Raw genomic sequence first — 25,348 nt, forward strand, 5'->3', positions numbered from 1 at the left:
ATCTGGAAGGCAGGGTTGAGAATTATAAGATAACCTCGATTGTGCCCTTTAAAAATATCCCAAATAAAGGAGCTAAAGTTGATTCTTCTTTCTGTTGGAGTGTTCTACCTATGCCCCTATTGCCTGACAGCAGTAATCTCATCCCTTCTTTGCTTTCTGCACATAAGTTTCCAAATGTTTCCTCCTTGTGTCCAGAGTCCTCCTGTGTGTCGAATCCTATGTTTGGCTACTCTCGGATGGAGGGTAAAAAAGGAGCAGATATGGCCCCTTGGGTAGCTTACAATCTGACCAGGGAGACAAGGCCCACACACTCACAGCCAATGAAAGGCTATTACTAGGAAGAAAATGGAAATGTGAACACAACAGACCAAAACAAACCAAGTGCTACAGAATTAAAACCTCTTTATTTGGAATTGAGCATAGGAGACCATATACCCTGGAAGCAATTCGGGGACCGTGCAAAGCAGAGACTAAAAATGACAGTCGCTGCCCTCAGGGTGCTTACAGGGGACAAGATATATACATAAATAACTTCAATACAAGTTATGTATAATTGAATAGGAGTCCTTACCAGATAAGTGGCCAGAGAATATGAACAGGCAGATATCTTTTATACTCTTTTATTTTAATACTTTTTTTTTCAACATTCACTTCCTTAAGATTTTGAGTTCTAAATTTTCTCCTCTTCACTCTTCTCCCCCCTCCCTAAGACAGCATGCAATCTGATATAGGCTCTACTTATACATTCATGTTAAACATATTTTCACTTTAGTCATGATGTAAAGAACAATTAGAACTAATGGGAGGAACCACGAGAAAGAAGAAACAAAACAAAACAACAAAAGAAAAGGAGAGTAAATAGTAAGCTTCCATCTGCCTTCAGACTCGGATGTCGATAGCATTTTCCATAGTAAGTCTTTTGGAATTGTCTTAGATCCTTGCATTGCTGAAGAGCTAAGTCTATCAAAATTATTCATCACACAACGTGGCTGTTACTGTGTACAATGGTCTCCTGGTTCTGCTGATTTCACTCAACATCAGACCATACAAGTCTTTCCAGGTTTTGCTGAAGTCTACCTGCTTATCCTTTCTTATAGCACAATAGTGTTCCATTACATTCATATACCACAACTTGTTCAGCCATCCCCCATTTGATGGGCATCTCCTCAATTTCCAATTTTTGCCACCACAAAAAGAGCTGCTATAAATATTTTTGTATCTGTGGGTCCTTTTCCCATTTGTATGATCTCTTTGGGATACAGACCTAGAAGTGGTATTACTAGGTCAAAAGATATGCACAGTTCTATAGCCCTTTGGGCATAGTTCCAAATTGCTCTCCAGAGTGGTTGGATAAGTTTACAACTCCACCCACAATGCATTAGTGTTCCAATTTTCCAACATCTTCTCCAGCATTTATCATTTTCCTGTTTTGTCATGTTAGCCAATCTGATAGGTGTGATGTGTTATGAACAGGCAGTTTCTAAAGGAAGAAATGTAAAATATTAATAACCATACGAAAAAATTTCTCCAAATCATTAATAAGAGAAATGCAAATTAAAGCAACTCTGAGATTCCACCTCACATTCATCATAGTGGCAAGGATGACCAAAAGATGAAAACAGCAAATGTTGGAAGGGCAGTGGGAAGCCAGGGCACATTAATTTGCTGTTGGTGAAGCTGTGAACTGGTCCAGCCATTCTGAAACACTTTCACAACCAATCACATTATTGCTATCTCTTATTCTGGTTGGAGACAGGCTCCTACTAAAATCCATAGTTCTTCTAGCTGAGTTCCCTGGCTTCTCCCAAGGTTCTTTCTCTTGCCCAAGCAGAAGGACAAAAGAACAATGAATAGGCAAATGGGACCAAGGCAGGGATGTGCTGGAACTTGCTTATACCTGCTGTTATGAGAGCTGATTGTTAAATCTTCAGTGTGAGCATTTACACCTCAAAAATCCACAACTATTACACACACATCAGGGCTTGATCTATCATTTTGTTGGTTGTCTAGACTTGAGAAAGTGATAGATAAAATGTTAATAATGCAGATTATATTTAAAAGTGTATTATATGGACTTTTTTTCTCTTGGAATGCTAGTTATTAAAACAATATACCAGCACATCTTGGACCAGGGAGATATCCTGGGTTACAGAGGACAGTAAGACCCTCAGCCTTGAAAGGAATAAACAGGCATCCTTGGGCTCAAGCTCTAGGATTGGCCTCCAAGCAATTGACTTCCTAGGAGGAGAATTTTTGGAAGGCAACTCTCTCTGGATCCCTGGACCTAAAAGTATGAGTATTTTGAGTCGTAGAGAATTGTGCCCAAGATTTAGGGCATGCCTTTTAAGTTAGGGTCCCCTCAGTCACCTCCAGCTTGTCTGAGCACAGAACACAAAAGTTGTAATTTCTTTATCCCTTTGCCAATGTGCACTTCACTGGGCAGCTTTGTAATGTATTTGCATTGCTGCTCCATTTCTGAGATTTCTAGAAGGCCTTTCTTAGGCATTCACCATCCCTCCTAATCAAAGAATTAAAATAAAGAACCCAGGATGCCCCTTCCTGAGGTCACAGAATCACAGTCTTTCCTCTTGCCTCAACACAGTCCCCAGAGATGCGTCTCTGCTCTCCAGAGGTGAAGTTATTTCTTATCTGTGACCCCCATTTCCCTTGCTGAAGTATGAGCTCATTTCCTCTTGTTCTGTCCTCACTGGAGCTTGTGAATAGCTAGGCACCCCCCTCCCCAGGATGGGCTTTTTCTTTAAGTCCTTAAAGCCTATTAAATTATCTCCTTTCCAGCCTATATAACTTTCAGAACCCTAACCTTGTCTGTGAAGTTCTGTTTAAATCCATTGGTAGACTGGGATATTTTCCTCTATACTTGTCAACTCATTTCTGCACACCCGCCCCACCCCAGCCCCGAGCTCCTTCACATCATCCTTCTCCCTGCCCATGATACAAGGTTGTCTCAGGCACAGAATTCTAATAAGAGATTAAATCTATTATCACAAAACATCAGATTGAAAATGAAACAATTCAACCTATTTTGCCTACTTCAACATAGCTAATTTGTCTAATAGTTTTCAGTGAATTTCCTGGATGGCTTAGTGTGTCATGTAAAAAAGTGGCTGCAGATACAGCTTAAGTGATAAGGTAAAAACTAGTTTAACCAGTACTTTTCTGTCACCCAGAACTCTAGGGCCAGCACTTTCTCACATTTATAGTATAATGACAACTGATGTTCCCCAAAAAAAAATGATCCTGAGGCCCTGAAACTTATGAGGTGCCTTCTAGATCAGAAAAGAAAGGTGTGAGTACACTTAGCATAGGTATAGTCTTAAGGTATTATATCGTATTCTCTTTCTTTGAAAATCTGTGATCCGTGCATGGCATATAGAATAGCTCTCTATTAAATACGGAAGGGCTTCTCTGATACACAAGATATATTTGTTTCCCCATCCATCCCAGACCTTTTCATTGCTGGAGCGCAGCTGTGCCTGGTCTGGTTCCCAGCTGGACAGTAGAGAGATGTTATGGATCAACCACCACAGTCAACCTCTCAATTTCTAAGCCAGGATGCTGATCAGAGCAGAAACCTGGGTGGACTTGAGACAATTCGAGGACTGGGAAGGCTTCCTAGGATTACTCTGGGGTTTCAGGGAGTAGTATAGGGCTCCCACATCCACTCCAAATGTACTCTTTGGCTTCTGACCTGTTCCTGTGGCCTCTGAGGCTAGCAGCATTTCAAGGTCAGCATGGGCCAAATCTTCCAACCCTCCAGGCTGCCCCACTAGTTCCCACGCCACCCTCCAAATCAGGCCTGGGTTTGGACAAGTAGACGAGGGGAACTGTGCTCAGAAACCTGACTGGACCTGTACGTTCTCTTTGTTGGCTCCGTCGGAGGAGGGCAGCAGCTCACATGGATAAAAGAGAATATGACTCTCAGGGTGTTTTTGAACTTCTAGAAATAACATCGGAGACTCAGACAGAAATGAATCTGAATCCCACTGACACGGCCATTTCAGAGGAAGTTCACTCTGCTCATTATTGATATAACCATCACCCTGTCCTTCCTCTCCTGACTCTGGCTCTGTGGGGAATGATTGGTTTTAGGAAATGACACTGATGTTACCTGACCCCCATGTTGAATATATCAAGAGCTAAATCCATCAAGACAGCAAGGTTGGAAGGGAAACAAGGGAAAGTTGAGCATCTAGAGTCTTCTAGACCATTGCCTTCGTTGTCTGCTGTCTCCTTTCCAGCTTAAAGTCAAGAAGACCTGGGTTCAAGCCCAGCCTTTGATACACACTGGCTGTGTGACCCTGGACAAGTCATTTAATCTCTTGGCATCCCAGGAAATTCTTTGAAACTCTAAGTCACCGAACAATAGCAGATTTGCTTCAGTAGAGAATATTGTCTCCTAGAGTTTCCTACATTGATGAAATAACAAGTTCAGGGTGAAGGCACACAGAGTCACAAGAATTCTCAGGTCCCATTTTTGTATTTCCTGTCATAACTCATAGCCCTCAAACTCCATCAGTTCCCTGAGAATTATTCAGCTGCCCTGGGCATATCCAGGAGATAATCCATTTGAGACTCTTCATCTTCTCATAGTGACTAGTGCTGCCCGTCAAAGATGAGGCTCCTCCACTTGAGTCCTACACCCCTGTTCCTTCAATGTCCATTGTCACTGCTCCCAAACTGAGCTAAAGCTTTCTTCACTTAGCAGTTACGTGCATGAGTTGTCCCAGTGAGGCGTACCTGAGAAAGTTACTGATTAGGCCTAACCTTGCTCCTGATCACCGTTTCCCTTAGGGACTCCCTCAGGGTTTCTAGTCTTTGCCAGAATTTGGAATAGTACGGTTTGGTTTGTCAGCTGAGAAAGGATTTTGCCCCCTTCTGAATTTTTGCAAATCCATTTCCTCCACACTATTAACTTTCCCCAAGAAACTGTCTTCATTTGTTGTTTTAGCTAGGAAACAGAGCAGGCACCCCCAGCTTTGATGCCTGAGTCCTGAAGAGCAGAGGAGAGACAGGCTCACCCACCTCTCTTGTCCCTATGTCTCTGAAACATAGGTGGAGCCACCTGGCATATTCTCTTCTGTTTGCCTAAGCCTGTAGCAGTGTCCCTTTGAGTACCCCCAAAGTTCTTCCAGCCCTCCTGCCTGCCACAGTGTTTCCGTAAGCGTTACGGTGCCTTTGCATTGTCCCACTGGGGATTGAATGTTCTGGGTCAGTAATCATCCTTTCTGGGAGAAGGCAGAGAGCAGCCTAGGCTCCCACGGGCCATGCTGGCATGGATAGAAACGTTGCTTCCACACACCACCATCCCAACCTACAATTCAGGTGGCAGTCCTCTCCAAGCTAACATCATGAATCACATTTTATCTGTTTACTTCAACTCTTTAAAGGGCTGTCACCTGGAAGAAGGATTAGGCTTGTTCCGTTTTGCCCCAGAGGGCAGAGTTAAAAACAGTGGGTAAAAGCGGTGAAGAGGCAAATTTAGGCTTGAGGTGAGGAAAAACTAGGTAGTAATTAGAGATGTTCAGAAGTGTAAGGGGTCATGTTGGGAAGTGGTGGGCTCCTCCCTGATCCCATGATCTCCTTCCTTTATTATTGGAGGTCTGTAAGCAAAGAATGTGTGACCACTTGTAAGGTGTGTTATAGAAAGAATTGTTTTCCAGGAGTGGGTTGGGCTAGATCACCACCAAGGCCCCTCCTCACTATGAAATTCTGTGATGCTGTAACTCCTGTGAAATATGAAGCGTCATTGGCTACAGGCCATAGGTATTAAACCACCAATTGTTTGCTCATTTTAAAAGTTTTGTGAGTGAGTCCCTATAAATCCTGTTCAAATTGTCCCATAAACCCTGAAGATATAGCTGTGGAGTCACTGTCGTGACCTTACAAATCATATTGCTCTGCAAACATCCACTTTTTTTTTCCAGAAACAGGATCCCACTTATGGCAGCTGATTTATTTTGTCCTAGTAATCAGTTCATAGATTCTAGCATCATAAATTTAGAACTGGAAGGGACCACAGAAACTGTCTAATCCAACCTGTTCAGGATTAAGAGTCAATCTGTGGTTTGGGTTAGGACTCATTCTGTGGTCAAAGGTCAGTCTGTGGTCAGGATCAGAGATCAGTCTGTGGCCAGGGCGAAGGTTCAGACTGTGGCCAGGGTTAAATGTTGGCTTATGGCTGTGGAAGAGTGCTTCCATGCAGGTATAGTTCTTATGACTTTGGCCTTACCAGCCTCATGTTCTAATCACAATAGTACCTTATCTGTACAACTACAGTGATAACCAGAGAAGTTCTGGGCACAAAACAGTGGACTAAATACAAGCCACAGTGCTTGTCTGCCTTCACGGCCATGTCTGTTCATGGCCCTTATATCCAATCCTGGTTCAGTGAATGCTCATTGGCAGTTCCTGGAGTCCAGCCCCCCTGACCCACTGAGGCCAGATACCCATGATGACCTGTGGTCACCTCAGGAGAGAGCTACAGTCTCTGTGGCCCTTTGCTTTTCTGCCTATTAAATAGACTCTCTCTCTCTCACTTCCCACCATGGAGTCACTATTAAATCCAACTCTGCAGTTCCTGAGTAAAGGCCAAGCTTTAAGCTCTATTAATGCTCCCTGATGGTGGGAAAGGTGGGGAGGAGCATCTCTCCTCCACGAGAATGATGCCAATCCATACCGATCTTCTCTGACCACCAGATACGTTCAGAGCAAGAGCTATATAACATCCCATGTAATTATTGATGTATGGCATCATTCTCTGTTTCGTGTCTGTAAACTTTGTCTTTCCACGTAGACTGAGGGTCTTCTCCCTTGCTGTTTGCCCCACAACATAGCTGAGCACAGGGCTGGATAAAAGGGATTCTATGCAGATTCATGGTCTTCCCCCTCTCCCCATCCATCTGACCCTCATCAGACTCCAGATCAGAAAATAGCCAATTATTTCTACAGAAAGCTGAGTCCCACCCTGACTATAAGTATGTATTGACTTAACCCAGGGGTGGGGAACCTGCGGCCTTGAGGCCACACATGGCCTCAGTTTGGGTTCAGTCAGAGGGCCACACTCGAGGGCCACATGTGGCCTCAAGGCCTCAGGTTTCCCACCCCTTGACTTAACCTCTGAGGTTGCAGACAGTTTGGTCTGCTGTGACGAGGTCTATCTGTAAAGTGATTCTAGTGTAGACACTAAGTCAGGGAATGCAGTCTGTGGTGGTTGTACATACTGGGATGGCTTGAGGGGGCCAGAGATGGGTTCACCTTTTAAAAGTTACCTGCATATTGGTTTTGGCTTGGCTGTCAGTCACGCTTTGCTCTGTCTGTCTTGGTAGAGACAACCGTGGCTGCTGTTCCTCCAGGGCAGCAAAGCCTCCTTCCTCCAAACAGGTCCTGTCAGCTTTGAGATCCTAAAATTAAAGAGACAAGCCTCATTCTGGGGGTCCCTTGGATAATGAGATATTTTACAGAAGAATATTTCTAAGACTTCAGAGCCCCTGGGTTTCTCCAGCATTGGGGTTTGACATAAAAGGCATTTCACTAGCAGCACTTGTTCGTCATTACTGGGAGTTTGTCTACCTGTGTCTATTCTAGTCCAGACATATTGGGCCCCTCACCTACTGTCTCAGAGCTACTTAGGAACATGCTGCAGATTGTCTTGTCCAACCAGGGCAGACCTACTGACCACATGTGATATAATAGAAAAAAGACTGAGGAGTCAAGATTTGCCATGATTTGGGACAAGTCGTTTTACCTTTGGGGGCTTCATTCTTCTCATCTATAAAATTCAGGGGTTGTAGATGATCTCTATCTAGGTCCTTTACAGTTTTAACACTCTGTATTTCACAAGCTATTAATTACCCATAGAATTAGTGTTCCACTCTCCTGTATGCACCCTCTGCCCCACCAAGCTGTTCTCCTAGCTATCCTCACCACCTGCCATGCTCATTACCACTTCTTCCAAATTTTTAAAGGTTTTGCTCCTTTCTGAAATTCCCTATCCTCTCCTGTCTTTCTAGATTCTACTAAAACTTTAAGGTCCAGCCCAGCTTCCTGAGCTTTCTCTGGCTTTCTTCCCCCACCCCCCCCACCCCCTTGCCTAGTTCACACTGACCTTTCCTTCTCTCATCTCTGAACCAACCACACTGGTTCTCCCTTAATCGTACACTGGACTCTGCTGTTCCCTTATTTTCCCCTGTGTGTGCCATCTCCCCAGCTAAAACTGTGAGTTCCCCAAGGGCAAGGACCAGAATGGTCACTCTCCTTAAGTACTTCCTTCCTGACCAGTTCCAGAGTCCTTGAACTGGAAGAGACCTGTCAGGATCCGAACAGGAGAAAGTCTTACTACACTTGGATCTTAGCAGAGTTTCTACTTAGGCTGGGCCCTATGTAGTCTGTTGAAAACTGTTTGCTAAGGAGCCATTTTTCCAAGTCCTTTCTGTCCTTCAATGCCCCCCTTTCCCTCTTCAGTAGGCAAAGACTTGTTCCCATCAGGCCTGATAGGGATGGGTGTTTGCAAGATGCTCCAGCTCTCCACGCTGGATGTGCATGCTCAGCCTTCTTACAGATCGCTGCAGCCCTGATTGAGAGAGTGCTGGCAGGCAAGGATTCTGAGAATCAGTCACAATAATGCTGCAGACCCCTTTCTGGTTTTCAACAGCCAAGCTTGAGTCTTTGCTTTTGAATAAGTCTGACTGGAAAGCCCACAAAGTGTTAAGCCTTTGAAAAGGGTTCCTGGAAGCTGGGCATCTTGCCACCCTCAGTGTTGGACACTGGGCCTTCTCTAATTACCATGGCATCACCTGCTAGAGAAAAGGGGGCTCTGAGCAAACTGCTCCTGTTCACTGTAAACCCCAGCAGTGTCCTGGTTTCAGCTGACCAAAGCAAGGAAGAGCCATTGAAATCTGGCACTCACTCTCTTGAGCTCCCCCTGGGAGTCTGGTCAGTGCTTGGTTTCTTGACTTGGGAGCATCAGGCTGTTCTGTCCAATCCTCAGCCCTTCCAGGAGAGTGGGAGAGTAGTACGTAAACAGCATCGCCCTTCCCTTCTGATAAAACTGATAGAGCCTAAAATGAGCTCTCAGGCCACACCAGTTTCTCCTTTTGCACCCAAAACACAAGCTCATTCCACTGAGCTCCAACACTTTAACCTCCAAAGGTGCTCTAAAATGCTGCCATTTGTCCCTTTCTTGACTGCATTTATCAAGTACTGTGGGAAGTGTGGAAGGCAGCATTCGTAGTGGGATAAGAAACCTGGAATTAGAGTCAGAAGCCTGGAGTTTGAGCCTCTTCTCTGACCCAGTACCCTTCATGCCTCGGTTTCCTCTTCCATAAAACAGTGTTAATAATATTCAGACTTGCTACCCTACAGAGTTGTCAGGAGGAAATTACTCTGCACCCTATAAATCTGAGCTACTACTGTTATTATTATACTGCTTTGTGTTATAGTTATATGTGTATATGTCTTATCTCCCTTACCAGACTGCAAGTTCCTGATTGTCAGGGCAGGGACTCCATCTCATTTACCGTCATTCATCTTTGTAAAAAAGGCAGCAAGTCCCTCATTCATCTTTTTAAGAGAGGCAGTGAATATGTTGTAATGGGAAGAACATTATGGAATCAAAAGGGAGTTAACTGGCATTAATACTTAGCTGAGTGACTATAGATAAGTCATTCTGAACCTCAGTTTTCTTATCTGTGAAATGGGGATAACAGTTCTTTAGCTATCTACCTCACAAGGCTGCGGTAAGGATTTTACATGGTATGTAAAATGTGAGTGATTATCATGATTATCCTTCACTAGGTCTTCTATGATGGGCTCCTAATAAATGTAGATAGAATTAGGCCTTAGTAACCCTGTGGACTATGGGAACAGAGAGAAGGCAAGCTGGACTGGGCTGCTACTGACTGTTGGACATTTTGATTCCCACCAAATTCTTAACAACTACCCTTAGGGAAGGTAAGAACAGAAGCAGTGCTAAGGGTTAATATGAGGAGGTGCTAATGGAGGTTGGCCCCTGGTTTCCTGTTTGTACCAAGATGCAACCTCTCCCTCCCCTTTCCTCAATTAGCCTCCATCTGGCCCTCTCCATCCCACCCTGCTCACCACGAGTTTCTCTGTTTGTAGGAATCTGCTCAATCCGTAAGGTGTGTGATTCCTGAGCTGGGATGGTGGTGGGGGAAGGGAGACGGCTCACAATTAGGGCCCTTCCATTTCTGGGCATTGTTGTTTTGCTCCAAGAGCCTGATCCCCTCCCCTTCCCTTGGGGGTAATCTGGGACCATATGTGCCATAGCGGGAACAACCAGCCTAGCTGCCTCTCCGCTGCACCAGGCCTTCTCCCTTCCTTCCTTCAGCCCAAGCTCTAGACTCTGTATCAGAACCTGGGGAAGGAAGGCTCATTTCTTGGGCCAAATCCAGGAGGCACTTCAAACAGCCTCGCCGCCTGGTGTTCTCAGTTTTGTTTTTTCGGTTGATCTCTCTGAAACCTCTTCCATTCCATTCTCAGACTGTGGTGGCCTCTGCAGGGAGCCTCCTTCTCTTGGGTGGGCTATCTTGGGGCAATTACTCCCTTCCAGGAGGCATCCTTGTGCCCTGCACCTCTTTTAGAGGCTTTTACTAAACACTTTGCAGTGGCTAAAACCCAAGCACTGACATTCTCATTCTGGGAGGCCGTTCATTCAATACGGTTAAATTGAGCAAACATTTAAAAAGAGCCTCCTATATTCACAGTTCTGTACTAAGGAGAAAAAAAGTTGAAACATGACACCATCCTTCCAATCTGCTGGGGCGATGTGGACGTATATACAAATGAATATTGGCAGAATGAGTCGAAAGTGGTTTTATTATCCCATTTTAGGTAGGATTTAACAGTCTTTGAATTCTGCTCTAAGTCGTTGTTTTACCTAGATTCCTAGAATCAGAATAGCAACGACTCCTTGTAAGTAGGAAGGTTCGTCAGAGGATGTTCAACCCAACCCCTTCTCAAATGATTAATCCTGCCTGCGACGTTCCCCATAAAGCCATCCAGTTCCTTGTCACCCCTACCCTAGTCCCTCTGTCCCCACTCCGTGTCTTTATGTGAACCTCCAACCCTAGGAAGATATTATAGATCAGTACCCATTGTACAGTGCATTGTGCCCAACCCCAGGGTAGTTCTGAAGGCCCAGAGGGCCTAGAGCTGCCTTCTTTCTAGATCAGAAGCTGACAACTGCTGGCATCCCCATCACCAGGTGAGACTTGGAGTAAGTTTGACAAGCACGTACATAACATATGCATCCATGGACAACTGTACATCCAAGCTTTTGCCTGGTCAAAGTGTTTCAGCAATCTAGCTGTTTTAATAGTCCTCAGGACCAGAAGTAGCAGTTACCAAAACAGGAGATACAAAGCCACTATTTGCCTTCTGCATCCTGTCTCCTTAAATGGCAACTTGCTTGTTGCCTTCTCTCTTAAGTTGTAGACAGCATTGTCTCTTTTAGATTGTAACTCCTTTATCCTATTGTTGGTGGTTGTTCTTTGTTCTCAAAGATGACCAATGGGTAAAAATGCCTGGAGTCAGGAGATGGAATGTAGGATGTACACCACAGCTAGGAGGTCAGTGTCCCTGCATCACAGAGGAAGTAGAGGGAGATAAGGTATAAAGAGATTAGAGAGGGAGAAAGGAGCCAGGCATAAAGAGCTTTAAAAGCCAAGTCTAGGATTTTGTATTTGATCCTAGAGGTATTAGAGAGCCATTGGAATTTATTAAATAGGACTAGAGAGGGTCACATGGTCACAACTATGCTGACAAATCAGTTTGACCACTAAGTGGAGATTGGATTGGAGTGAAGAGATACTTGAGGCTGGGAGAACAATAAGAGGTAGGGATGGGAATAAGCATTTATATAGTACCTACTAAGTTCCAGGCCTGTGAAATGAGTGCTATTATTGTCCCCATTTTGCAATTCAGAAAACTGAGATAAACAGAGGTTAAGTGACTTGCCCAGGGTCACACAGCTAGTAAGTGTTTTGAGGAAGATTTGAACTCAGGTCTTTTTCACTCCAGGCCCAGCACTTTCTCCACTGCACCACCAGCTTCTTTGTATTTCCTGGCTTATTGGTCCTTCACTTCTAAATCACAGGAAACCTTAACTTCAGTGAGAACTGATCTTGCTACTTATGTAGACAGCACCTATGTGAAGAGTATTCTTCCTTACCAGGCTATGCCCAAATGAATAGGCTATGTCTATAGTAGCAGGAGGTGTTCTCAGGGTCTGTGATCTGACAAATCCTATTTTCTCATAAATAGAAGGGAACCAACTACTCAGACCCTTGGGATCATCTTTAAAATTCCAGCCTATTAAAGACCTGAACACGGTGCCTTTCCTAGTCCTGCTGAGCAGTGCTCAGGAGGATGCTTGTGCTGAGGGAGGACCCAGCAAAGCTGCCTCATTATAGCATCTTAAAACTTCCTTCCCAGTGATGCTCCTTTCTCAGAAGCCCTGTGTTCTAAAGCTTAGAGCTGTCTATCCCTTAAGCCCTACACCCCCTCCTCACTATCTGTGTCCTCATCTAAAGACTATAGGGAATTGCAAATCAGTGTCCTGCTATAGAAAGCCCAGATTATGTGTCTGCATATGTAGGTACTGAGTGGTCGGGTCCTCAGCTGCCTACAGGAGTACTGGATGAAGTATGAGCTAGACCAAGACTTCCCAGCCTAAGCTTGTCTATTTGTTTTGTGCATTTGGGGATTTAGGTACCTGGATGTGGTTTTCACGGACAGTAGAGAGTTTAGCATATTAGAACCATATACTCAGAGCCAGAAGGGTCTTCAGATGACACTGTCATCTGGGCCTCCTACCCAAGTTAGGAGTTCACTGTTTGGTGCCCTTGATAGGTGGTCAGCCTCTCCATGAGCACCTCCAGTGACCAGAAGTCTGTTTGCCAGGCTCTTTGCCATCCTAGTTGCCCTCCTCTGGGGGAGGGGGGACTTCACTTTATCACTATCTTTCTTAAAATATGAACTCCACATCTTAGTAGCTTCAAATTATGATGCAGAAAACCCACAGCTCAGAATCTGCTCATTCAAATCAAGCCAACTTCATTTCCTGTGTCAGCGGTATATCAAGATAACAACGCGGTCTTGACAAGCTCTCCAGAACAGCCAGCTCCCTGATAGTGTCCGGGCTACAATTTGCTGCTGCTGAAAGATTAGATTTGTCCATTTTATTGGCCTTGCAGAAGCATAGGACCTACTGGCTATGTTAGACATCGTCTGGGATCTCTCTGACAGAAAAGGAAGTAGCAGATTGTGGAGGGTCTCTGAAAGGGCTGGCTGTCAGAATGCCCTGATTAGGCATGTGGATGACAAGCTACAGGGGCCTGAAGATGAAGGAGAGAGACTGGACAGGAGATGGGCATGTCAGAGCAGACCACGATAAAAGGTGAAGTTCAGAATGGTCCAGTGTAGAAGGTCAGTAGAATAGGCCAGGGTAAAACAGTGGGCCAGACCTTTGGTAATCTGTTCTCACACTTGGTGACCCAGCTTTTGGTGAAGAGCTGTTGATGAAACCTAGGCTGGATTTTAAAGCTGGGTAAGCTCTGCAGACTAACACTTGCCCATTTCCATGTTTCAGTGTAGAGGCTCCTTGGGTGGAGGATGCGAGCTTGGGGTTGACTTTCAAACACTATGTGGTAGAAAAAAACATTGCATGTGTAGTCAGGAAGAGCCGAGTTCAAATACTGCCTCAAACAATCCCTGCCTGGGCAAGTCACTCAGCCTACTTGCCCTAGTTTCCTCATCTGTAAAATAGCCCAAATAATAGCACCTACATCATTGAGGTAATTGTGAGGATAAGATGAATTAACATTTGCAAAAGGCTTTGCAAACTTATATAAAGGCTAGCTATTATTCTGTATTCAATCTGCAAGTCCAAATCATGGCCTTGACAGAAACAGCAAAGACCGTAGGGGCTTGGAGTAGTGGGAGATAACATGCCCCTGGCTATCACAAACCTGTCCACCAAATTTAAACTTTCCTCACATGATGTACTTGCAAGGTTTATAGGCTGTAATCCAAAGAGTCACACCTAGACTCAGAGCATTCCTTTCGGATATTTCTTCTGCCATTACAGCAGTCAATCTTCCCACTAGTTCAGTCTCTCCCTACGTGTCAAGTGATAGAAAACTCACTAAATACTAAGCAATCCATTTTACTTTTAGACAGCTCTTAGTTGTTTAAAAAAAAGCAAACTTCCTTATGCTGAGCTGAAATCTAACTGGCTGTAACACCTACGCACTAATCCTAGTTCTCTCCTCTGGGGCCACACAAAACATGTCTAATTCTTGCTCCAGACAACTACCCTTCAGTTATTTTAAGGCAGTTCTCCTGCACTTTCCCCCTAAGTCTTATCTTGCCTCTAGGCTAAGTGTCCCAAATTCCTTCAACTGATCTTTATATGGCATAGTTTCAGGCCCCCTCTCCATCCTGGTCAGCTTCCTCTGGACACGTGCTAGAGGATCAGTGCCTGCCCTAAACTGAAGCACCCAGAACTGAACATGAGACTTCAGATGTGGTCTGATCAGGCAGAATACAGAAGGACTATCGCCTTCCACATTCTGAATACTGGGGGACTTCATGCAATCTAAGATCATTTCAGGTTTTTAAGTACTATGTCACTCTGTTGACTCATATTGAGCTTGTGGTCAATTGACTTAGTTCCCCTAGGCTTGACCACTGAGTCGCTGAACAGTAAGATCATAGCATAAAGGCCCCAGCCACATAGAGCAGGCCCTGCCTCTGACTAGTAGGGTCATAGGATCATAGGTTTAAAGCTGGTCATCTGTACTAATTCTCTCATTTTACAGAGGGGGAAGCTAAGGTCCAGAGAGGTTGTGACTTACCAAGGTCACACAGGTGACCAATATTCAAACCCAGGTCTTGACACCAAAGCCATAATTCTTTCCACCATACCAGAGCACCAGAGGAAATATCTGGCAAGTGACCAATGGTATTTTTTGGTCACGTAGTTCCTTGGGGAAGACACAGCCATATGTACTGGTTTAAATGTTTTCTAGGGTTGTTAAACTGATGCTGCTTGTATTTTCCAGCATCTGAGCATTACCATGTTATTGAGTGAAGTGTTTTTTTTTATCTCTAGATATCCCTAGAAATGCCCTGCCAAGTGAGTTAGTATTGTTTTCCCATTTTACAGACTGACAAAATAAGGCCAAAAGGTGTTCTGCCACCCAAAGCACCTACTTTTCCACCCTCAGTCTGGGTGAGGGGCTGCTGAGGCAGAGCAGTAATTGTTTATACTTCCAGCAAAAGGAAAGAGAATTGATGGAGACTAAAGCAAGTTAGAAGGGTTAGATGTGAATTGCATTGGGGCATCCTGGGGTCAGATTTCATGATCTGGCTCCCAAAATTCAATGAGATATTTATCTGTAAAAAGAGGTGGAGACTTCATCTCGGAGAAAACCTGGCCTGACCTAGTCAGCACTTTCTTCTCAATTAAATAATCTCTGGGTTTCTTACATCTTCTAGAGCAGGAAGCCAATCCATTCAACCCAGAGCCCCACATCTTACGGTTCCCCATCTGTGATCCTATAATCTCCCCAGGAAATTCACCAGATTAAACCTTGACAGTCCCTGTTAGTAAGGAACACCACTGGCACCAGTCCTCTGCCTATAGTCTAAAATTTGCCCAGAAGATATGCAAACATGCATCCTAACATTCTCTATTATTAGCTAAGGGCATTACAGATACTAGTCTACAAAGTCTGATGCCCATCACCTGTCCAAAACAATCACCATCTCATACCACATCCCTCAGTAAGGGGCCCTGCAGACACCAGTAGGGGTTCATCTGTCTGCCCCCAGAGTAGGCAGTCTGGGAGGGGAGGAAGGGGGTTTAAAGGGAGCTACCAGCCTGGTGGTTTCTCTCTGTTTAGAAAGGGTGGGGTGGACAGGTTGGCATATTTAAATCATCGTCAGGATTGCCAGAAAGCCAAACAATGAGTTTATTTTCTACCTTTGGGAAAGATGGAAACTGTCGTCTTCTTAAATTTATTATTTTTCTCTTGGTACATTTTCCCAGCCCAGAAAGCAGAAGTGGTGCCTGAGAACCAGGGTGGAGGCTGAGCTCCACCAAAGCCCAGAATGGGGAATTGGGCCTGGGCAACCTTACTAGATCTCAGACCGAGACAGGGAAGGAGGAGAAGGAAGAGGGTGTCGGGACTCTAGTAGGTTATAGAGAGAAATTATGGGCTGGTATTTGTACAGTAAAAAAAAGGTCTGGGGACCCAAGACCTCGGGAGATTGGTTGGGAGAATTAGGGGTGAAGGGTATTTCATTTCACCCTGATTTGATTTTATTCAATGCAGCAAATATTTATTGAACAACTATTTTCCACTGTATCTTTTGCCAGGAAGCAGCATGGAATATGTAGTACACAGAGTTTTGACATTAGAACAAGAAAGACTTGGGTTCAAATCCTTCCTCAAACACTTACCATGTGATCTTGGGCAAGTCACTTAACTACTTTGTGTCTCAGTTTGCTCATTTGTAAAATGAGTGTAGTTGGATTTGATAGTCTCTAAGGGCCCTTCCACCTCTAGGTCTATGATCTTATGATAAGAAAAAGATAGAGCTTGAAGTTTAATTAAGGAAAGCAGACATACATAGAACAGTTAGCGAACAAAACACGACTTACAGTCACTTGTATGGTTCATGCTTTAAGAATCCCTGGACACTAGAGGAGGCAAGAGTTGAGTTGGGCTTTGAAGGATGTGTAGGGCATGTGTAGACAGAAAGGGAAGAATAACACTGGCAGTAAAGGGGATTAATTGGTCTGTAGCCCATAGGTGAGAATGAACAGATGGTTTCCTAGGACATCTGAAAGTCTGGACAGGTGGATAGGCTAAGAGCCTCCGATTCTAAATAGCCATAAATAGAAGGCTGAGGGTTAGAGTAGATGCCCTGGGCAGGAGAGTGAAAAGATGAGTGTTTTAAATGATTAATGTGGTGGCAGGGGTTGAGCACAGAGCTTAAAGGCGCTGGGACTGGAGTTTAACAGTAACACAAATAAGAGTGAGACACTAGGGGCTGCATATGGTATAAAGCTGATTATTCTCCCCTTTTTAAAGTAATTGTTTCCTTAAGGGGAATACTCAAGTTTCCTAACTCATTCCAGAAATACTGAGTACCTGGTGTGTGCATAGCACTGAGAAAGCACAGACAAGTAAAATGTAGGTCTCTGCCTTCAAGGAGTTCAGTCCGTGTAAGGAAGATAGGAGAACCTAGAATGTTTATCAATAATGAAGAAAAGTCACAAGACAGTAAATAAGTGTCTCTTGGTGTTGTTTAGTCGTGTTTCAGTCATGTGCGACTCTTTGTGACCCCATGTGGGATTTTCTGGGCAAAGATACTGGAGTGATTTGCCATTCCTTTTCAAGCTCATTTTAGAGATGAGGAAATGGGCAAGCAGGGTAATGTGACTTGCCCAGGGTCACACAGCTAGTAAGTGTCCGAGGCCAGATTTGAACTCAGGTCTTCCTTACTCCAGGCCTGACCCTCTGTCCATTGCACCACCTAACTGCCCTAAAATAAGTGCTCGATTAGTATTTTGGACCGTAGATACGATCACCCTGGGCAGGGCAAGATGTCTCTGAACAGAAATGGCCTTGGCAAGCCTCATAGAGGGGCAGAACTAGAATTAGGCCTTGAACAATGGGTAGGATTTGGATAGGCAGAAAGGATGGCAATTCCTAGGTTAACAAAAAGGCTGTATAGGTAGGGAACAGCAGACTCTGGAGAGCCTTGAATACTGTGAAATGGAATGTGAACCACTCTAAGGAAACTTCCCTTGGGTTGAAAGCAAGGGGCTTTGGAGTCCTGAAAAAATTGTTGAGGGATGACATTCAGTTTAATTTTAAGTCTACATTTATTAAGGACCTATTTGGATAGAGTACTGGATTAGGTTTGGGGTAGATACAGGTTAAATGAATCATAGGGCCCTTTCCTAATGAAGCTAATAATCTAGGTAAGACACATTAAGAGAACTGTAATACAAAATTGGCACAAACATTAGAAAAAGGCAAGCAACGTGTTTTGTGAGGTCAAAGGAGAATGGCCTCTGCACCCATACCCAGAAATCCCTCTGCTTTGACCCCAGCCATACTTTTCAAGTGGTCCAGGAAGTACGCAGACTCGATTCCCCTTTTGGGGTTTTGGCGGGGAAAGGCTGGAGCAGGTGACCTTCCCTCTGGTCCAAGGCTTGATGTCTAGCCTGGTTTGGTTCTCAGGCACCACTTCTGCTTTCCAGGCTGGGAAAACACAGGCAAGTAAGGAAAATAATAAATTTAATAAGACAACAATGTCTGTCTTTTTCAAGGCACCAGAAAAGGTAGAGAGGCTTTGTCTGTTAAAGGTAAACATGGTATTTCTTCAGGGACTTACCAGGAGTGACCCTTCCCAGGCCAGCACGTTATTATACTATCCTTGGCTTATTCTCCCAGTTGCATTACTGGGATCCTACTGTTCCTGGAGCCCTCTCGGTCAGGACAACAGGAAGCTTCCAAAGGCTCTCAGCTACTTCATGATCATCTTGTCAGATAGTATTCTGGTCTAGAATCATATAAAAGAGAAAGGCGCAGAGAGTAGTAGAGTGGAAGTATCAAAGGGTTCTAAACTTGGAGTCAGGAGACCTGAGTTCAAATCCTGGTTGTCATGACTGGGCAAATCATTGCATCTCCCTGAGCCTAGAAATCTGCTACTTACCCGCTAGGAGAAAAGTACTTTGTAAATCCTCAAGTAAGATATAAATGTTAAAATATGGGTAAAAGATTTGTGCAGAATGAATACTCTCCTATCACACTTCTGGACTCAAGAAGTATGGGCAGAGCAGGGGGGAAAGGATGGGCAAGGCTGCTTTCAGAATACCTCTCTCCTCTACCTCCTACGTCTAGTACCCATTCCACAGCATTGCTAAAGTTGTACCTCTTTCTTTCCTTCGAGGTTGTCTTTTCCTTTATCACAGTGGTGGAGATACCCACAGCTTTTCTCACCTTGCCAGCTTCAGACTATTCGCTTCACAACGGTTTAATCTCACCCAGTCCAGCCCACTGACACATAGCATTGCTTCTTGCTCCCAACTCTTTTGTGAAACTCCTCCAACTCTTTCTGTTTTTGTCCTGTTCCTTCCCACCGTACACCCTGCTATCCTTTCAAATGATCTCTTAGCTCTAAGGGTGAAAAACCTTGCTCACCTCTGTATCACTGGCACCCTATATTCAATGTTTCACAAATCTGTGATTTCTTAGTTGTTGGGTACTTCCTCTGACAGCACAGACCACAACTTTTCTGTTCCTTAGTAGGCGGTCTTGGTGAGTTGCTGTGGCCAAAAAATTCATCATTCTGTGGTCAACCTTTGATGAGTCTTTCTGCATCTTGCTGAGCTGGTGCTTGGATGATAAATATAACCAAGTCTACTGTACTGGAAGCCTTCCCAACTTGATGGGACCTGCCAGGCTTCATTCCCCCCAGCATATACTTCAAGAAGCCAAGGTCACATCCATGCCACAAAAAGGCACCAGAGTATTAAGTTAGGATCATCGATTTAATGCTAAAAGGCATCTTAGAGACAGTACAGCCCAACCCCTTCATTTTCCAGTTGAGACCTGAGGCAGAGAGAGGTTAAGGGACTTGCTTAAATCACACAGTTTGTAAGCATTTGAGATAGGATTTGAACCCCCATCTTCAAATCAGAGCGAAAGACTGTTTCCTTCTCCACCACTACCTCTGCTCTTGTTTGGGCCCTCTCCATCATCAGTTTAAGCTGTTCATTTAGAAGACTTTATTGGGGATCTGTAATGTCCTGTGTGCTACAGGATGTCACATCTGGATTGCCTCTCCAAGAAGAGTCAAAGCCAGGCCTGCTGAGTTCAGTGATTTTAACCTCCTGTCCCCTTTCTGAGCTCTGGACAATTTTGCTGCTATCACCTCTCAGCCTCTTAGTCTAGGAAACAAACACCACCAGGTGGTGAGTAAACAATACTTTGAAATATTTTGGTGTGAATTTCACACACATACACCCATCCCACCCCCATACCCCCAAATTCCTCATTTGTCAGGCATGGTAGAGGGCTGGGGCTTTATTTAGACAACAGCTTATAGTGCAAAAAGCATAAGACTGAGGGTCTCAGTAGTAGAGAGAAGAGCAGAGATGGGCAGACAGCTGTCAGGGACCTGGCCTGCCAGTTTACGGGCATTTCAGGTTTAGCATTTGATGTCGCCTGCCACCACCCCACCCCCACAAGTGTCTCATTCACCCTGCAAACCTTCATCCCAGGGCCTTAAAAAGGTTCTTTGGACTGGTAAACCCCTGCTAACTTGGAAGCTTGAATCTGCATTGACACACAGAAGTTGAATTCTGTGATGTAGGTGGGTGAACCAATGTGGCATTTATTTGTCTATAATAGGCAAAGGTTCTTGACCTGGGGTCTGTGAACTTTAAAAAAAAAAAATTTATGATTTTATGTAGTGGAAACAGCTTCAGATTTGGAATCAGAAGGACCTGAGCCCAAAACCTTCCTCCGACCCTCTTACTAGCTATGTGACCTTAGGCAAGCCATTTACCTCTTGGCCTCAGTTTCTTCACCTTTACCGGTGATTTGGGGTTTTTTTGTACATTTTTTACATTCATTTTACAATGAGGATAATAATAACACCTACCTCACAGTGTTGTTGTGAGGATCAAATAAGATAATATATATTAAAGTGCTTTGTAAACCTTAAAGAATCCTTTATCATTTATTTCAACACAATTGGTTTCCTTTGTAGAACTGTGCATTTAAAGGCATTATTCTGACAACAGGTTCATAGGCTTGCCCAAATTGTCAAAGGAGTCTATGACACAGTTAAGAGTGGCTATGATCAGGGAATGAACTCTCTTTGAGAGAATGTGGGCCTGATTATGGCAAGCACAAGGCAAACTCAGCAGTATCTTGGTAAACCTGGCAAATCGCTCTGTCTACCTGGCACACAAAGATGCCATCCTAAAAATAGGGAGTTTCAGAAACCTTGGGCATTGCCTGAGGGTTTGCTGGAGTGCCTCCCTAACCAGGCCCTGCTGCCTTTATTTTCAAAGGAAGCTACTTTTTCTTCAGAATCACCTTGGGCTATTTTTCTACATACCCATGGCCCCAGTCCCCAAGGACAGCCTGTCTTTGGCCATTTAGGGTGTGAGGCCCCAGCCTAGATACTCTGTGTGAGGCCTGGCCCCTGGGACAGACAGCAGGCAGCATTTCCACTCCCCCTCTGCCCCCTCTGCCCCTCCCTATCTCCCTCTCTTTGTCTCCCTGTCTCTATCTCTCTCTATCTCTGTCTCTCCCACACACACACAACCCTTCTATGTGGCCTGGTTTGCCGTGGAGGAGGAGAAAGGTTGGGCTAAGTATACAGAACTTCCTCATCTACACTGGACCCCAAATGCCATTTCCCCTCTATTTCCAGCTTCTTTTTCTGCCAATTGGTCTGAGCCCATGCCTTATTTGCAGGATTACAGAACTGGCCGATGGACTGAGCCCCAAGTCAGCCAATCTTCTTAGACTACTGTTTGGACTAAAATCCTTTCCTAAAGGATTGACTTGCCATTCTTCCCCTAAGGGGCCAGCTGTCATGAAGCTGATTGTCTGGTCGAAAAGTTGGTCATCATCTCAGCAACCCTTTTTCTTTTCCTCGGAGTTATTCCTACTAGTTAGGACAATCTTCCTGGAAAAATCTTTGCCCCAGCCTCCCCAGAATCACCATACCAGGAAAGAGGGTAGCCTACCTAAGGCTACCAACTCTGAGATCCTCATGAGGCACTGGCTCAGGACCTCAACCCAAATCAGTGTCTTTCCCTCATCTTCCAAAAGATCAGCTTCTATTGCTTGGCTCACACATTTCCAGGGGTGCAGGCCTTGAGCAGACATAAAGAAAACGCAGCCTCTGGTCCCCTGTGTAAATACTTCCTTGGAGGACTGGGAAGCGAACAGCTCTTGGCACTCCAGCCTCACTCAAGGGAGGAGATTTAAATTGGCATAGCCCCGGCCTGTCAGCCATCTTGCTTTCCCTGCATCCCTGCTTCCCTCTGGCCATCTTCAGGTAGATGTCACTGTCTGGCCATGATTCAGTGCCAGGGATGGGCTGGCACCCCAGGGGTGGGGGGTAGTACCACGTCATCCCTCCCGAAGGCTCACCCCTTGGCAGAGTGCAGTGTCTCACTTTCAAGGGAAAAAAACGGTGTCGCAACCAACTCCCATCCCAGGTAGACAGGCTGGAAGCAGCCCCCACCCAATGTGTGGAGCCCAGGGATCCCAGAAGAGAGAGATGCTTCAGTCACTGGGGGGCCAATGAAGTGCTTCCTTTTGAATCTATCTTAATCACTCTAATCTGAGTACCCCCCTTTCAAATGCCTATCACTCTCTGTGCCGAAATGCACACTCCCTCACATGCTCTGAGAAATTCCCAGCCTTAGCCCCTCCTTCCTGCCTGGCTGGGCGGGCTCTCTCCAGCTCACTCCTGCTCTCTCAGGCTGTTTGTTTCCCACTGCCTTTGCTGTGACTAAAGTGAGCCCGCCGGCTTGCCTGCCTGCCCGCCCGCCTGCCTGCCCATCCTCCCACTTTCCCACACTGCTTAGCAATCAGCAAGTTCTCACACTCACCCCCCCCCCCCCCCCCCCCCCCCCCCCAAGGGCCGCCCAGTCTGCTTAAGCAAGCAGGCAAGCCTGCCTGGCCTTCAGCTTCCCCAGGTCTGGGAACTGGCCCCCCTCCTTCTCTAGAAGGACCCAAGGCTTCCTTTCGATGCCTCTCTGCCTGCTTCTTTCATTCTCATCTTTCTTCCTTTAGCTCCACTGCTAGCTCTGAATCCAGCTGTCTGTATCTGCCCTTTCTCCCCTCCCCCCACTTCTCTGATCCCCTTCCATCTGCTCTTCTTTTTCTCTTTTACCCCTTTTCCTTCTCCCCTCCCCTCTGCTTCTTCTCCTCTCTATCCCCTCTCCTCTCCTTTTACCTTTCTCTTCTTTTCCCTCTACCCCTATCTTTCTGCAGATACTGTACACAGTACAAGAGACAAGCATACACTTACCTTGACAATTTTGAAATACACTGAACAGAGTGATCAAGGAGTAGGGGGGCTTAGGGAGAAGGAATAGCAGTGACACAAACGACACCAGCTTTCAAAGTTCAAAATTTTAGTCTCTTGCCCTTCTCCCTTCAAATGACAGCCATGTTTTGGAAACAGAGACAATACAGTCTTCCTCCATGAGACTTGCACAGAAATTTCAGGAAACTTGGAATAAGATCCCCACACCCTGTATTTCCAAACTTCCATGAATCACAGGTACCTGCGAAATTGCACTCTGCAAAGCTGTGTATTTCCAAAAACAAGACAAACATGAGAGAGGGCAAGACTCAGAGGTGCACGCATCTTAAGGGTTAGCTCTTACGTTGCCCAGCTCATCTCACAAGGAGAGCACTGACTAGGGGCTGGGATTAGGGATCGCTGGAGCAACACTTAGGCAGAGAGAATTTAGACCAGGAGCTCCTAACCATCTAGCAATATAAGGAAGCCTGTGGACTCCTCAGAATATTTTTAAATACATAAAATAAAATAAGGAAACCAGTTATATTGAAATACAGTTTTTAAAAAAAAATTTTAAGCCACGTACATGTACCCCAAGTTAAATAATTTCTAAAGTTTATTGTTTAAGCTTGAACATGGCTATTTCCCTATTCTGTTACAAAGAAAGTAATGGAAATGAGGATGGTTAAAACTTGGGTTTACCATATCTACCACCCCATGGCTAGTGCCAAGTATACCGCCCAGCTTGTCCAGGACAAATCCTTTCTTTTACTTCTGGTCTTTTTGCTTTAGACTCAGGCCCGAACACTATAGCTGCCAACCTGAGAAACCTTGAGCAGCAAGGGGTGCACTGGATGATTGAATTGTCTGCTCAGTTAATTGATCTACATACGCTGGGTACCTCGTATGCAGAGGGCCCCGTGCTGGACACTGGAGAGGACCAAAGCTCTTTTTATGTATTCCTGAAGCACCGTCATGGGGAAAAGGGACGAGCTGCTTAGCATGGGAGGACAGAGAGAAGAAACGGGCAGAACCTGAGAGAAAGTAGATTTAGGTTTGCCATAAGGAAAAACTTCTTAGGAATTCAGGTGATCCAAGGGTAAAATGGTCAGCTCCGGGAGGTGGTGAGTTCTGTGTCACAGCATGTCTTCAGGGACTCGATGACCCTCTGCCAGGGACGCCTCCCTAAGAGCAGGTTAGACTTGGTGACCTCTGAGGTCTTTTTACCACCTTCAAGATTCTGGGTTTCTGTAAGACATGACCCCGATGTCACGGACTTTACATTCTTGTTGTAAGCTGTTGATTAACCCCAAAGCCCCTTTCATTTCATCTCTTATAGTAAAAAAACTGTCCTAAAATGTCTCGGGCTGCTTTCTTGTCTCATTCTATCTGCCAGCTGACATGAGGAAATCTGTGAAGACTTAACATTATTTTAGAGCCTTAGGATTCAATAGTAGGAAAGTATAAATGGTGTGGGAAATGGAACTATACATGTACTAACCTGGGAAAATAACCTAAACTTTGAGTTTTTGAATAAACTTATGGTATAATAAATAAATAGCCCTGGGCTTGAAATTGAGAAGACTTGGACTTAAATCCTGTCTCAGACACATACTTCTGTATGACTCTGGGCAAGTCACTTAACCCTGACTGAGCCTTAGTTTTCCCATCTGTAAAATGGGAATCATACCCATAGTACTTGTCTCTCCAGATTGTCCTGAAGTTTAGATAATGTATCTAAATCACTTTGCAAACTTTAAGGCATTATAGAAATGTCAATTATTATTATCAGGACCTGGCCTGACCTTGCCCTTCACCTGAGTGGACTCTGTCTTAGATGAGAGGTATTGTGCAATAGATAGTAAAGTGGGACCACAGGTTGAGGAGTGATATTTCCTGGGAATTCTCTTTTTTTTCCTACCCTTTGGGCACAGAGAACAAAAACATCAAATCAGCTGAGATATTTTTTGGTTTTCATCTGACTTTGAGGCTTCCATTTCTTAACCTCTCAGATGGTGGAACAGAAAGGTGGCAGTCTGTAAGGCAGAAATACTGGCAATATCAAGAGTATCAGGAACTCCTTAGCTCTCACAGAGTTCAGTTTGAGGAATTCGGTGCCTGTTTCTCTGGAACTTCTCTAAGGAAGCCAAACCATGGAGGATGTGATAGGGAGCCAACGATTAGAAACACAAAGTAACTTCGTGTTTTATTTTTTTCTCCAAGATTCAACCCT

General features: G+C 44.8%; 1 protein-coding gene and 1 long non-coding RNA gene across 6 annotated transcripts in view; one reads left to right on the forward strand and one right to left on the reverse strand.

Moving 5' to 3' along the window:
- EXD3 (exonuclease 3'-5' domain containing 3) overlaps positions 1–25,348 on the forward strand; it is a 411,990-nt gene that overhangs the window by 342,984 nt on the left and 43,658 nt on the right. The window lies entirely within an intron of this gene.
- On the reverse strand, positions 1,448–23,410 carry LOC114033606. Of its 2 annotated transcripts, none has more exons than XR_003567999.1 (5): positions 23,119–23,410; positions 18,451–18,618; positions 18,173–18,317; positions 7,290–7,421; positions 1,448–1,480 (listed from the first exon to the last, which is right to left on the reverse strand). It is a non-coding gene; the product is annotated as an uncharacterized LOC114033606 (long non-coding RNA). The 2 variants fall into 2 exon arrangements; XR_003567998.1 differs by lacking the exon at positions 23,119–23,410 and adding an exon at positions 18,991–19,247.

Source organism: Vombatus ursinus, unplaced genomic scaffold (genome assembly GCF_900497805.2).
Source record: "Vombatus ursinus unplaced genomic scaffold, bare-nosed wombat genome assembly UNPS02000580.1, whole genome shotgun sequence".
NCBI lineage: Eukaryota > Metazoa > Chordata > Mammalia > Diprotodontia > Vombatidae > Vombatus > Vombatus ursinus.